This window comes from Leptonotus elevatus, chromosome 2 (genome assembly GCF_054856555.1).
Source record: "Leptonotus elevatus isolate MCC_2025b chromosome 2, RoL_Lele_1.0, whole genome shotgun sequence".
Classification (NCBI taxonomy): domain Eukaryota; kingdom Metazoa; phylum Chordata; class Actinopteri; order Syngnathiformes; family Syngnathidae; genus Leptonotus; species Leptonotus elevatus.
In genome coordinates, this window is record NC_141240.1 from 44,458,877 (window position 1) to 44,473,797 (window position 14,921).

A 14,921-nucleotide genomic window follows, 5' to 3' on the forward strand; every position below is an offset into this window, starting at 1 on the left:
CGGATAACACAACGTTCAAACACATCAAATACGTTTCAATACATTGCCAGTATTAACGTGATGTAGTTTAAGATGGGGGAAAACTTGCAAAATCTCACTTATTTAGCATTATACATCAGACTACAAACAACTGCCGTGCAACACTTACCTCAGACTAGATGAAATGGGAAGAAGCCATGGTCGAGAACCTTCTAAAATAGTCTCATTCAAGCGTCTCTAATTGGCCACAGCACAGACAAGCAGAAAACGACCAATCAGGGAAAAGAGACAAGACAACATGAACTCCAACTATCAGCAAGGGGGTCCGTCGTCTAGAACCTTCCAAAATCAAGCGAATGTCATTGGCCACAGCACAGACAGGGAAAAAAGCGGACCAATCAGGGTTAGGATTAGAAAAAAACGCGCGAGAGAAGACAACGCGAAGTCCCAACTATCACAAGATGGGTTGCAGCCCGATGGTGAGGTTAGAGTGCGCTGCATCCGAGGAGACCAGTTTAAGGGGGCAACTGCGCTGCGTGCAGCTGCAAGGTTCAATAATGCGGATTGTGTCATACAACACTCGCGGGTTGCGAGTAGGACATACTGCTACATACAGGACAGGCTGTCTGGTGGTGGATGCACTGCTTGACCACTTGTATGTGTTTTTTGCACAACAAAAAAAAAATAATAATAAATAAAAAAAAGATACAAATTGTAATTCAAACATCCACTTTTTTAACCACTAAAAAGAACCAACCATTGTCTAATTCATATCTTTGTTTTCAGTGTTAAGGGAGTGATACATTTTAATTACTATGCATTTAAATTAATGTGATGAATCTGTTATTTTAATTTCAGCAATTATCACCTGTCTAAATTATTCAACACAGACAAATCTTTACAAGTGATGAAATGTTTCTACAAAATATCCAGTATTATATATTTTATTATTGGCTACATTGTACATGTCACTGATTTTTTTGAACATAAAACAATGTAGTTAAATGAACCTTCCAATTTGAATTTGTTGATTTACACCATTAACCCAATTTTATCAACATCTTACAAATTACTTTTATATGTGTATGTGTGCCCTGAGGAAACAACATGTGCACAGTCACTGTTTGTGCATCTTGAAGAACTCATCAATATTATAAAAGAAAACATTTATTTTAGCAAAGGAAATGGACAATTTGTAGTATTTAATAATAAACCACAATCATCAAAAAAACACAGTAATAGTGACATGCTACAAATTTGGAAAATAATCAAATAAAACAATTTTGTGACTGAAAAGTCCTGGCTGTACCTAATCAATTGGCCAAGATGGCCGCCGCCCTGGGTGGGCGGAGTGGCAAGAATCCAGGGTGTACCTAATGAATTGACCAGAATCCTGGGTGTACCTAATCAATTGGCCAAGATAGTAGTAGTAGTAATAGTATTTGCAATAGTAGTAGTCGTATATAGGCCAAGCCTTGAGTACACCAAGAAAAAAAGGGGCTGAGTTGAGCTCAACAGTGAGAGATGATTGGCTGAGGCAGTTGCTATGCAAAAGTGACAGACCATTCACGCACACACATTTGATTTTAACTTGTTGCGAGACGTCACGCACCCACATTCCATTGATTTTGTATAGGATTACGCTCACCTCAAACAAAAGCCTCTCACGACTTAACGGTTGAAGATGCAGATTCCAGAAATGTCTCGTTAGAACGGCAAGGGTTTGGGGAACGCGAGCATGTTCTCAGTTTTTTAATCGGATGAAAAATGACCAAATGAGAGCAGGTTGAAAACTTATGATTGATCGAAAATGAAGAGGGAAAAAACGGCGAAATTAACATGGAGGAGATAGGCGCCAAAGTCCGACTTCTCCTCGCTTAAAGTGAAAATAAAGGTACTAAATGACACCTTAGCCAAATAAAACTTTTTTACTTTTTTTTTGTTTTTCAGAAAGTAGAGGCTTGTGGCTACAAAATGTGCGAATTTGATGTCTAGTGAGCAAAGATTGTGGCCATGGTGACGAGTTGAAGTAAAACTTTTGGAAATAGATTTTTTGGTTCCCACCACTGAAAGTTTAATTGCGTAATAGAGTGGCGATTACACTCACTGTCTTTGAACCCGCACAGGGGGAAGAACTTTCATTCCTTAATTTTTTTTTTGACACTGAGCTAAAGATAGGAAAAATTCCAACAAAATGAGCTAAAATTCATATCAATCGGTTAATGTATGCGCGCGCAGCGTGTCTTGGAAAAAGGTGCTTGATGTGTGATTTTGTCTTTCCTTTTCACATTAATTTCCTATGGGACCTTCTTTCCCTGAATTTTGGGAGTTTTTTGGGAATAGCGTCGCCATGGTAACTGGGAATTCCTAGAAACATAATGCCGCACCGAGTCAGATCGAGCCGCATCGTTTGATACTTCATTTGTCCTGGTGCGATGTACGGTACGGGCCGCATTCTTGCGGAAAAATCGGTGGAAGATTAAAAAACTAGAAAAATTCCCGCGGAAATTTTGAATGGGCCTGCTAACTCTTGCAACTCTTTTCAATGAGCTGAACAGTTTAAAATTTCAACCGTTGAAATCGCTCAAGAAATGTAAAAGTTAACCATAATCAACAGTATGTTACTGCCCCTTTAAGAAACATGCACATTCACGCACACACATTTGATTTTAAGTAACATTTCAATGAGCTGAACAGTTTAAAATTTAAACCATTGAAATCGGTCAAGAAATGTGGAATCTACCATAATCAACAGTATCTTACTGCCCCTTACAAAACATGCACATTCACGCACACACATTTGATTTTAAGTTGTGAGGAGACGTCACGCACCAACACTCCATTGATTTGTATAGGATTACGCTCACCTCAAACAAAAGCCTCTCACGACCTAACGGTTGAAGATGCAGATTCCAGAAATGGCTCGTTAGAACGGCAAGGGTTTGGGGAACGCGAGCATGTTCTCAGTTTTTTAATTGGATGAAAAATGACCAAATGAGAGCAGGTTGAAAACTTATGATTGATCGAAAATGAAGAGGGAAAAACGGCGAAAATTACATTGAAAAGAGATCAAAATAGTGCGACTTCTCTTCGCTTAAAGTTAAAATAAAGGTACTAAATGACACCTTAGCCAAATAAAACTTAGTTTTTCAGAAAGCAGAGGCTCGTGGCTACAAAATGTTCCAATTTGATGTCTAGTGAGCAAAGATTGTGGCCATGGTGACGAGTTAAAGTGAAACTTTTGGAAATATATTTTTTGGTTCCCAGCACTCTGTCCTTAATTAGTCACGCTCTAACTGATGCAAGAAAGGCGACTTTCACCCCTTTGCTCACTGTCTTTGAACCCGCACAGGGGGAGAGCTTTCATTCCTTAATTTTTTTTTTGACACTGAGCTAAAGATGAAAATAATTCCAACAAAATGAGCTAAAATTCATATCGGTCGGTCAACGTATGCGCGCGCAGCGTGTCTTGGAAAAAGGTGCTTGATTGGAGTTGATGTCTTTCGGATTCCCATTCATTCCTATGGGACTTTATTTGGGAGTTTTTTGGGAATAGCGTCGCCTTGGTAACTGGGAATTCTTATAAAAATAATAGCGCAGCGAGTCAGATCGAGCCGCATCGTTTGATACCTCATTTGTCCCGGTGCGATCTACGGTTCGGGCCGCATTTTTGCCATCGCAGTTCATCCCTTACCATCGCAGTTCCTCACTGACACCAACACTTTTCATTGTGTTGTAGTCACAATCACAATAAGGACAAACAAAACATTCAAGTCCAAATGCACGATGTCCTGCTAACAGAAAAGCAAACTGATTAAAAGTACCTTCATACAACACTGCTCAAAATAAGGGAGCGCTTAAATGACATATCCCATGTCTTAAATTCAATTTAAAGCTCAATACGTTTAGAACTAACTAAATGATAAATATGTCTACAAAAAAAAAGATTGGCCGCTCTGATTTAACCCGAGTTTAAACCCCTACTTTGAAACCCTAACCCTAGTTTAAAACCCTACTTTGAAACCCTAACCCTAGTTTGAAACCCTAACCCTAGTTTAAACACCTACTTTGAAACCCTAACCCTAGTTTAAACCCCTACTTTGAAACCCTTACCCTAGTTTAAAACCCTACTTTGAAACCCTAACCCTAGTTTAAACCTCTACTTTGAAACCCTAACCCTAGTTTAAAACCTTACTTTGAAACCCTATCCCTAGTTTGAGACCCTAAACCTAGTTTAAACCCCTACTTTGAAACCCTAATCCTAGTTCAAACCACTACTTTGAAACCTTAACCCTAGTTTAAAACCCTATTTTGAAACCCTAACCCTAGTTTAAACCCGTACTTTGAAACCCTAACCCTAGTTTGAAACCCTACTTTGAAACCCTAACCCTAGTTTAAACCACTACTTTGAAACCCTAACCCTAGTTTAAACCCCTACTTTGAAACCCTAACCCTAGTTTAAAACCCTACTTTAAAACCCTAACCCTAGTTTAAACCCCTACTTTGAAACCCAAACCCTACTTTAAACCCCTACTTTGAAACCATAACCATAGTTCAAACCCATACTTTGAAACCTTAACCCTAGTTTAAACCCCTACGTTGAAACCCTAACCCTAGTTTAAACCCCTAATTGAAACTTTATCCCTAGTTTAAACCCCTACTTTGAAACCCTAACCCTAGTTTAAACCCCTACTTTGAAACCCTAACCCTAGTTTAAACCCCTAATTGAAACTTTATCCCTAGTTTAAAACCCTACTTTGAAACCCTAACCCTAGTTTAAACCCCTACTTTGAAACCCTAACCCTAGTTTAAACCCCTACTTTGAAACCTTAACCCTAGTTTAAACCCTAACCCTCGTTTAATCACCTACTTTGAAACCCTAACCCTAGTTTAAACCACTACTTTGAAACCCTAACCCTAGTTTAAAACCCTACTTTGAAACCCTAACCCTAGTTTAAACCCCTACTTTGAAAACCTAACCCTAGTTTAAAACCCTACTTTGAAACCCTAACCCTAGTTTAAAACCCTACTTTGAAACCTTAACTCTAGTTTGAAACCCTAACCTTAGTTTGAAACCCTAACCCTAGTTTAAACCCCTACTTTGAAACCCTAACCCTAGTTTAAACCCCTACTTTGAAACCCTAACCCTAGTTTAAAACCCTACTTTAAAACCCTAACCCTAGTTTAAAATCCTACTTTGAAACCCTAACCCTAGTTTAAACCCCTACTTTGAAACCCTAAACCTAGTTTAAAACCCTACTTTGAAACCCTAACCCTAGTTTGAAACCCCAACCCTAGTTTAAAACCCTACTTTGAAACCCTAACCCTAGTTTGAAAACCTAACCCTAGTTTAAACCCCTACTTTGAAACCCTAACCCTAGTTCAAACCCCTAGTTTGAAACCCTAACCCGAGTTTAAACCCCTACTTTGAAACCCTAACCTGAGTTTAAACCCCTACTTTGAAAACCTAACCCTAGTTTAAACCCCTACTTTGAAACCCTAATCCTAGTTTAAACCCCTACTTTGAAACCTTAACCCTAGTTTAAACCCCTACTTTGAAACCCTAAGCCTAGTTTGAAACCCTAACCCTAATTTAAACCCCTACTTTAGAACCCTAAACCTAGGTTAAACCCCTACTTTGAAACCCTAACCCTAGTTTAAAACCTTACTTTGAAACCCTATCCCTAGTTTGAGACCCTAAACCTAGTTTAAACCCCTACTTTGAAACCCTAATCCTAGTTCAAACCACTACTTTGAAACCTTAACCCTAGTTTAAAACCCTATTTTGAAACCCTAACCCTCGTTTAAACCCGTACTTTGAAACCCTAACCCTAGTTTGAAACCCTACTTTGAAACCCTAACCCTAGTTTAAACCACTACTTTGAAACCCTAACCCTAGTTTAAACCCCTACTTTGAAACCCTAACCCTAGTTTAAAACCCTACTTTAAAACCCTAACCCTAGTTTAAACCCCTACTTTGAAACCCTAACCCTACTTTAAACCCCTACTTTGAAACCATAACCATAGTTCAAACCCATACTTTGAAACCTTAACCCTAGTTTAAACCCCTACTTTGAAACCCTAACCCTAGTTTAAACCCCTAATTGAAACTTTATCCCTAGTTTAAACCCCTACTTTGAAACCCTAACCCTAGTTTAAACCCCTACTTTGAAACCCTAACCCTAGTTTAAACCCCTAATTGAAACTTTATCCCTAGTTTAAAACCCTACTTTGAAACCCTAACCCTAGTTTAAACCCCTACTTTGAAACCCTAACCCTAGTTTAAACCCCTAATTGAAACTTTATCCCTAGGTTAAACCCCTACTTTGAAACCCTAACCATAGTTTAAACCCCTACTTTGAAACCCTAACCCTTGTTTAAAACCCTACTTTGAAACCCTAACCCTAGTTTAAACCCCTACTTTGAAACCCTAACCCTAGTTTGAAACACCATTTTGAAACCTTAACCTAGTTTAAAACCCTACTTTGAAACCCTAACCCTAGTTTAAACCCCTACTTTGAAAACCTAACCCTAGTTTAAAACCCTACTTTGAAACCCTAACCCTAGTTTAAAACCCTACTTTGAAACCTTAACTCTAGTTTGAAACCCTAACCTTAGTTTGAAACCCTAACCCTAGTTTAAACCCCTACTTTGAAACCCTAACCCTAGTTTAAACCCCTACTTTGAAACCCTAACCCTAGTTTAAAACCCTACTTTAAAACCCTAACCCTAGTTTAAAATCCTACTTTGAAACCCTAACCCTAGTTTAAACCCCTACTTTGAAACCCTAAACCTAGTTTAAAACCCTACTTTGAAACCCTAACCCTAGTTTGAAACCCCAACCCTAGTTTAAAACCCTACTTTGAAACCCTAACCCTAGTTTGAAAACCTAACCCTAGTTTAAACCCCTACTTTGAAACCCTAACCCTAGTTCAAACCCCTAGTTTGAAACCCTAACCCGAGTTTAAACCCCTACTTTGAAACCGTAACCTGAGTTTAAACCCCTACGTTGAAAACCTAACCCTAGTTTAAACCCCTACTTTGAAACCCTAATCCTAGTTTAAACCCCTACTTTGAAACCCTAACCCTAGTTTAAACCCCTACTTTGAAACCCTAACCCTAGTTTAAACCCTTACTTTGAAACCCTAAGCCTAGTTTGAAACCCTAACCCTAATTTAAACCCCTACTTTAGAACCCTAAACCTAGGTTAAACCCCTACTTTGAAACCCTAACCCTAGTTTAAAACCTTACTTTGAAACCCTATCCCTAGTTTGAGACCCTAAACCTAGTTTAAACCCCTACTTTGAAACCCTAATCCTAGTTCAAACCACTACTTTGAAACCTTAACCCTAGTTTAAAACCCTATTTTGAAACCCTAACCCTAGTTTAAACCCGTACTTTGAAACCCTAACCCTAGTTTGAAACCCTACTTTGAAACCCTAACCCTAGTTTAAACCACTACTTTGAAACCCTAACCCTAGTTTAAACCCCTACTTTGAAACCCTAACCCTAGTTTAAAACCCTACTTTAAAACCCTAACCCTAGTTTAAACCCCTACTTTGAAACCCTAACCCTACTTTAAACCCCTACTTTGAAACCATAACCATAGTTCAAACCCATACTTTGAAACCTTAACCCTAGTTTAAACCCCTACTTTGAAACCCTAACCCTAGTTTAAACCCCTAATTGAAACTTTATCCCTAGTTTAAACCCCTACTTTGAAACCCTAACCCTAGTTTAAACCCCTACTTTGAAACCCTAACCCTAGTTTAAACCCCTAATTGAAACTTTATCCCTAGTTTAAAACCCTACTTTGAAACCCTAACCCTAGTTTAAACCCCTACTTTGAAACCCTAACCCTAGTTTAAACCCCTAATTGAAACTTTATCCCTAGGTTAAACCCCTACTTTGAAACCCTAACCATAGTTTAAACCCCTACTTTGAAACCCTAACCCTAGTTTAAACCCCTACTTTGAAACCCTAACCCTAGTTTAAACCACTACTTTGAAACCCTAACCCTAGTTTAAAACCCTACTTTGAAACCCTAACCCTAGTTTAAACCCCTACTTTGAAACCCTAACCCTAGTTTAAAACCCTACTTTGAAACCTTAACTCTAGTTTGAAACCCTAACCTTAGTTTGAAACCCTAACCCTAGTTTAAACCCCTACTTTGAAACCCTAACCCTAGTTTAAACCCCTACTTTGAAACCCTAACCCTAGTTTAAAACCCTACTTTAAAACCCTAACCCTAGTTTAAAATCCTACTTTGAAACCCTAACCCTAGTTTAAACCCCTACTTTGAAACCCTAAACCTAGTTTAAAACCCTACTTTGAAACCCTAACCCTAGTTTGAAACCCTAACCCTAGTTTAAAACCCTACTTTGAAACCCTAACCCTAGTTTGAAAACCTAACCCTAGTTTAAACCCCTACTTTAAACCCTAACCCTAGTTCAAACCCCTAGTTTGAAACCCTAACCCGAGTTTAAACCCCTACTTTGAAACCCTAACCTGAGTTTAAACCCCTACTTTGAAAACCTAACCCTAGTTTAAACCCCTACTTTGAAACCCTAATCCTAGTTTAAACCCCTACTTTGAAACCCTAACCCTAGTTTAAACCCCTACTTTGAAACCTTAACCCTAGTTTAAACCCTTACTTTGAAACCCTAAGCCTAGTTTGAAACCCTAACCCTAATTTAAACCCCTACTTTAGAACCCTAAACCTAGGTAAAACCCCTACTTTGAAACCCTAACCTTAGTTTAAAATCCTACTTTGAAACCTTAACCCTAGTTTAAACCCCTACTTTGAAACCCTAACCCTAGTTTAAACCCCTACTTTGAAATCCTAATCCTAGTTTAAACCCCTACTTTGAAACCATAACCCTAGTTTAAACCCCTACTTTGAAACCCTAACCCTAGTTTAAACCCCTTCTTTGAAACCCTAACCCTAGTTTAAAACCCTACTTTGAAACCCTAACCCTAGTTTGAAAACCTAACCCTAGTTTAAACCCCTACTTTGAAACCTTAACCCTAGTTTAAAACCCTACTTTGAATCCCTAACCCTAGTTTAAACCCCTACTTTGAAAACCTAACCCTAGTTTAAACCCCTACTTTGAAACACTTACCCTAGTTTAAAACCCTACTTTGAAACCCTAACCCTAGTTTAAAACCCTACTTTGAAACCCTAACCCTAGTTTAAACCCCTACTTTGAAACACTTACCCTAGTTTAAAACCCTACTTTGAAACCCTAACCCTAGTTTAAAACCCTAACCCTCGTTTACACACCTACTTTGAAACCCTTACCCTAGTTTGAAACCCTACTTTGAAACCCTAACCCTAGTTTGAAACCCTACTTTGAAACCCTAACCCTAGTTTAAACCCCCTCTTTGAAACCCTAACCCTAGTTCGAAACCCTTTTTTGGAACCCTAACCCTAGTTTAAACCCCTACTTTTAAACCCTAACCCTAGTTTAAACCCCTACTTTGAAACCTTAACCCTAGTTTAAACAACTACTTTGAAACCCTAACCCTAGTTTAAAACCCTACTTTGAAACCCTAACCCTAGTTTACACCATTACTTTTTAACCCTAACCCTAGTTTACACCATTACTTTGCAACCCTAACCCTTGTTTAAACCCCTACTTTGAAACCCTAACCCTAGTTTAGATCCCTACTTTGAAACCCTAACCCTATTTTACACCATTACTTTGCAACCCTAACCCTAGTTTACACCATTACTTTGCAACCCTAACCCTTGTTTAAACCCCTACTTTGAAACCCTAACCCTAGTTTAGATCCCTACTTTGAAACCCTAACCCTATTTTACACCATTACTTTGCAACCCTAACCCTAGTTTACACCATTACTTTGCAACCCTAACCCTTGTTTAAACCCCTACTTCGAAACCCTAACCCTAGTTTAGATCCCTACTTTGAAACCCTAACCCTAGTTTGAAAACCTAACCCTAGTTTAAACCCCTACTTTGAAACCTTAACCCTAGTTTAAAACCCTACTTTGAATCCCTAACCCTAGTTTAAACCCCTACTTTGAAACCCTAACCCTAGTTTAAACCCCTACTTTGAAACACTTACCCTAGTTTAAAACCTTACTTTGAAACCCTAACCCTAGTTTAAACCCTTACTTTGAAACCCTAAGCCTAGTTTGAAACCCTAACCCTAATTTAAACCCCTACTTTAGAACCCTAACCCTAGGTTAAACCCCTACTTTGAAACCCTAACCTTAGTTTAAAATCCTACTTTGAAACCTTACCCCTAGTTTAAACCCCTACTTTGAAATCTTAATCCTAGTTTAAACCCCTACTTTGAAACCCTAACCCTAGTTTAAACCCCTACTTTGAAACCCTAACCCTAGTTTAAACCCCTTCTTTGAAACCCTATTCCTAGTTTGAAACCCTAACCCTAATTTAAACCCCTACTTTAGAACCCTAACCCTAGGTTAAACCCCTACTTTGAAACCCTATTCCTAGTTTAAAACCAGACTTTGAAACCCTAACCCTAGATTAAACCCCTACTTTGAATCCCTAACCCTAGTTTAAACCCCTACTTTGAATCCCTGACCCTAGTTTAAACCACTACTTTGAAACCCTAACCCTAGTTTAAAACCCTACTTTGAAACCCTAACCCTAGTTTAGAACCCTACTTTGAAACCCTAACCCTAGTTTAAACCCCTACTTTGAAACCCTAACCCTAGTTTAAACCATTACTTTGCAACCCTAACCCTAGTTTAAACCCCTACTTTGAAACTTTAATCCTAGTTTAAACCCCTACTTTGAATCCCTAACCCTAGTTTAGATCCCAACTTTGAAACCCTAACCCTAGTTTAAACCCCTACTTTGAAACCCTAACCCTACGTTAAACCCCTACTTTGAAACCCTAACCCTAGTTTAAACCCCTATTTTGAATCCCTAACCCTAGTTTAAACCCCTACTTTGAAACCCTAACCCTAGTTTAAAACCCTACTTTGAAACCCCAACCCTAGTTTAAACCCCTACTTTTAAACCCTAACCCTAGTTAAAACCATTACTTGGCAACCCTAAACCTAGTTTAAACCCCTACTTTGAAACCCTAACCCAAGTTTTAACCCCTACTTTGAATCCCTAACCCTAGTTTAGATCCCTACTTTGAAACCCTAACCCTAGTTTAAAACCCTACTTTGAAAACCTAACCCTAGTTTGAAAACCTAACCCTAGTTTAAACCCCTACTTTGAAACCTTAACCCTAGTTTAAAACCCTACTTTGAATCCCTAACCATAGTTTAAACCCCTACTTTGAAACCCTAACCCTAGTTTAAACCCCTACTTTGAAACACTTACCCTAGTTTAAAACCTTACTTTGAAACCCTAACCCTAGTTTAAACCCTTATTTTGAAACCCTAAGCCTAGTTTGAAACCCTAACCCTAATTTAAACCCCTACTTTAGAACCCTAACCCTAGGTTAAACCCCTACTTTGAAACCCTTACCTTAGTTTAAAATCCTACTTTGAAACCTTACCCCTAGTTTAAACCCCTACTTTGAAACCCTAACCCTAGTTTAAACCCCTACTTTGAAATCCTAATCCTAGTTTAAACCCCTACTTTGAAACCCTAACCCTAGTTTAAACCCCTACTTTGAAACCCTAACCCTAGTTTAAACCCCTTCTTTGAAACCCTAACCCTAGTTTGAAACCCTAACCCTAATTTAAACCCCTACTTTAGAACCCTAACCCTAGGTTAAACCCCTACTTTGAAACCCTCACCTTAGTTTAAAATCCTACTTTGAAACCTTAAACCTAGTTTAAAGCCCTACTTTGAAACATTAACCCTAGTTTAAACCCCTACTTTGAAACCCTATTCCTAGTTTAAAACCAGACTTTGAAACCCTAACCCTAGATTAAACCCCTACTTTGAATCCCTAACCCTAGTTTAAACCCCTACTTTGAAACCCTAACCCTAGTTTAAAACCCTACTTTGAAACCCTAACACTAGTTTGAAAACCTTACCCTAAATTAAACCCCTACTTTGAAACCCTAACCCTAGTTTAAAACCCTACTTTGAAACCCTAACCCTAGTTTGAAAACCTAACCCTAGTTTAAACCCCTACTTTGAAACCTTAACCCTAGTTTAAAACCCTACTTTGAATCCCTAACCCTAGTTTAAACCCCTACTTTGAAACCCTAACCCTAGTTTAAACCCCTACTTTGAAACACTTACCCTAGTTTAAAACCCTACTTTGAAACCCTAACCCTAGTTTAAAACCCTACTTTGAAACCCTAACCCTAGTTTAAACCCCTACTTTGAAACACTTACCCTAGTTTAAAACCCTACTTTGAAACCCTAACCCTAGTTTGAAACCCTAACCCTCGTTTACACACCTACTTTGAAACCCTTACCCTAGTTTGAAACCCTACTTTGAAACCCTAACCCGATTTTGAAACCCTACTTTGAAACCCTAACCCTAGTTTAAACCCCCTCTTTGAAACCCTAACCCTAGTTCGAACCCCTTTTTTGGAACCCTAACCCTAGTTTAAACCCCTACTTTTAAACCCTAACCCTAGTTTAAACCCCTACTTTGAAACCTTAACCCTAGTTTAAACAACTACTTTGAAACCCTAACCCTAGTTTAAAACCCTACTTTGAAACCCTAACCCTAGTTTAACCCCTACTTTGAAAACCTAACCCTAGTTTACACCATTACTTTGCAACCCTAACCCTAGTTTACACCATTACTTTGCAACCCTAACCCTTGTTTAAACCCCTACTTTGAAACCCTAACCCTAGTTTAGATCCCTACTTTGAAACCCTAACCCTAGTTTACACCATTACTTTGCAACCCTAACCCTAGTTTACACCATTACTTTGCAACCCTAACCCTTGTTTAAACCCCTACTTTGAAACCCTAACCCTAGTTTAGATCCCTACTTTGAATCCCTAACCCTAGTTTAAACCCCTACTTTGAATCCCTAACCCTAGTTTAAACCCCTACTTTGAATCCCTAACCCTAGTTTAAACCACTACTTTGAAACCCTAACCCTAGTTTAAAACCCTACTTTGAACCCCAAACCCTAGTTTAAAACCCTACTTTGAAACCCTAACCCTAGTTTAAACCCCTACTTTGAAACCCTAACCCTAGTTTAAACCAATACTTTGCAACCCTAACCCTAGTTTAGATCCCAACTTTGAAACCCTAACCCTAGTTTAAACCCCTACTTTGAAACCCTAACCCTACGTTAAACCCCTACTTTGAAATCCTAACCCTAGTTTAAACCCCTATTTTGAATCCCTAACTCTAGTTTAAACCCCTACTTTGAAACCCTAACCCTAGTTTAAAACCCTAATTTGAAACCCTAACCCTAGTTTAAACCCCTACTTTTAAACCCTAACCCTAGTTTAAACCATTACTTGGCAACCCTAAACCTAGTTTAAACCCCTACTTTGAAACCCTAACCCGAGTTTTAACCCCTACTTTGAATCCCTAACCCTAGTTTAGATCCCTACTTTGAAACCCTAACCCTAGTTTAAAACCCTACTTTGAAACCCTAACCCTAGTTTGAAAACCTAACCCTAGTTTAAACCCCTACTTTGAAACCTTAACCCTAGTTTAAAACCCTACTTTGAATCCCTAACCCTAGTTTAAACCCCTACTTTGAAACCCTAACCCTAGTTTAAACCCCTACTTTGAAACACTTACCCTAGTTTAAAACCCTACTTTGAAACCCTAACCCTAGTTTAAAACCCTACTTTGAAACCCTAACCCTAGTTTAAACCCCTACTTTGAAACACTTACCCTAGTTTAAAACCCTACTTTGAAACCCTAACCCTAGTTTGAAACCCTTACCCTAGTTTGAAACCCTACTTTGAAACCCTAACCCTAGTTTAAACCCCCACTTTGAAACCCTAACCCTAGTTTGAAACCCTTTTTTGGAACCCTAACCCTAGTTTAAACCCCTACTTTTAAACCCTAACCCTAGTTTAAACCCCTACTTTGAAACCTTAACCCTAGTTTAAACAACTACTTTGAAACCCTAACCCTAGTTTAAAACCCTACTTTGAAACCCTAACCCTAGTTTAACCCCTACTTTGAAAACCTAACCCTAGTTTACACCATTACTTTGCAACCCTAACCCTAGTTTACACCATTACTTTGCAACCCTAACCCTTGTTTAAACCCCTACTTTGAAACCCTAACCCTAGTTTAGATCCCTACTTTGAAACCCTAACCCTAGTTTACACCATTACTTTGCAACCCTAACCCTAGTTTACACCATTACTTTGCAACCCTAACCCTTGTTTAAACCCCTACTTTGAAACCCTAACCCTAGTTTAAACCCCTACTTTGAAACCCTAACCCTAGTTTTAACCAATACTTTGCAACCCTAACCCTAGTTTAAACCCCTACTTTGAAACCCTAATCCTAGTTTAAACCCCTACTTTGAATCCCTAACCCTAGTTTAGATCCCAACTTTGAAACCCTAACCCTAGTTTAAACCCCTACTTTGAAACCCTAACCCTACGTTAAACCCCTACTTTGAAATCCTAACCCTAGTTTAAACCCCTATTTTGAATCCCTAACCCTAGTTTAAACCCCTACTTTGAAACCCTAACCCTAGTTTAAAACCCTACTTTGAAACCCTAACCCTAGTTTAAACCCCTACTTTTAAACCCTAACCCTAGTTTAAACCATTACTTGGCAACCCTAAACCTAGTTTAAACCCCTACTTTGAAACCCTAACCCGAGTTTTAACCCCTACTTTGAATCCCTAACCCTAGTTTAGATCCCTACTTTGAAACCCTAACCCTAGTTTAAAACCCTACTTTGAAACCCTAACCCTAGTTTGAAAACCTAACCCTAGTTTAAACCCCTACTTTGAAACCTTAACCCTAGTTTAAAACCCTACTTTGAATCCCTAACCCTAGTTTAAACCCCTACTTTGAAACCCTAACCCTAGTT